The 1,092-nt window shown below is 28.3% G+C and overlaps 1 pseudogene; it reads left to right on the top strand.

The window, feature by feature from the left end:
* The first annotated feature begins 361 nt into the window (after positions 1-361).
* LOC122123469 lies at positions 362-461 on the top strand (annotated as a pseudogene).
* Positions 462-1,092: the final 631 nt, after the last annotated feature.

Genomic DNA, 1,092 nt, shown 5'->3' with positions numbered 1-1,092 from the left:
TAAGCTGCAAAAGTTTAGAAGTAGCACTTCAGCAAGGCTTACTTTGAATCCATTAGCTCCACAAAGCTAACTCAGTTGATAAATAAGTACTTGAAAAGCCATCTCTTTGAACCTAGCTATAAAGGCTTCAAAGTATGATCAAGTTTAAAATGAAAAAGACTTAAAATAGTCATTGGCAAAAAATGCAAGTGTGAGCAATCTACCGAATAATATGTTTTTTCCACTATACACAGAATTTCAGAGAAATAAGATCAATAGCATTGTTAGTAACAATAAGGTTTCCTTGTTACAAATAGACAACCAAGGAAAAATGCCTGTATAAAGATTGCATCATTAACTTCTTAAATTTACAGGATACTACATGCTTCGGCAGCACGTATACATAAATTACAACAATATAGAGATTAACATGCCACTTGGACAAGGATGATATGAAAATATGCTAATTATTCCATATTTTTCATTCTTCAGTTGCTAGAAATGAAAAGCAGTTATTAAAAAGTTGATTACAAAAATACAAGTGTAACAACATATGTGATTCATATAATTATAGTTTGATATCAGTGTATTAAATCTTCACCTTAGAAATGTCTTTACATAGCATAACCTTTACAAAACTTTTGAAATTAGATAACATTTTAATTTTATCCCAAAGAAATAAAATACTATAAGGACCTAGGAGAAAAAAGAATCTTAAACTGTTTTTATATGGAATGCAATCTGTAAGGACACATTTATTAATGAATTTATATAATATATAACAATGTAGTATTCAAAGTATTATATCTAGGAGAGAATGAAATAGATTATGGACATTTTACAAACAGAATACAGAATATGTTAAAATATACTTTCTTTAGACAAGCACCGGAAATATCTTCAGATTCTGTACTACTCATTTCAACAGATACGGTAAAATTATTTCTGATTTAAAAAATCACAAGCTCTACAAAAATCATTATATATGTATACAAACAACTCTTGAATATATTTTGACATCAAAGTCAGGCAATTCATTTGGAAGAATACCATGGAATCCATGAATTTTAAAGTAAGCTATTGCTGTGGCTTTGTATTGTGAAAATATTTTGT

This window comes from Dipodomys spectabilis, unplaced genomic scaffold (assembly GCF_019054845.1).
Source record: "Dipodomys spectabilis isolate Male_0828 unplaced genomic scaffold, ASM1905484v1 ptg000228l, whole genome shotgun sequence".
NCBI classification, from domain to species: Eukaryota; Metazoa; Chordata; class Mammalia; order Rodentia; family Heteromyidae; genus Dipodomys; species Dipodomys spectabilis.
This window is presented reverse-complemented; position numbering and strand designations above follow the sequence as displayed.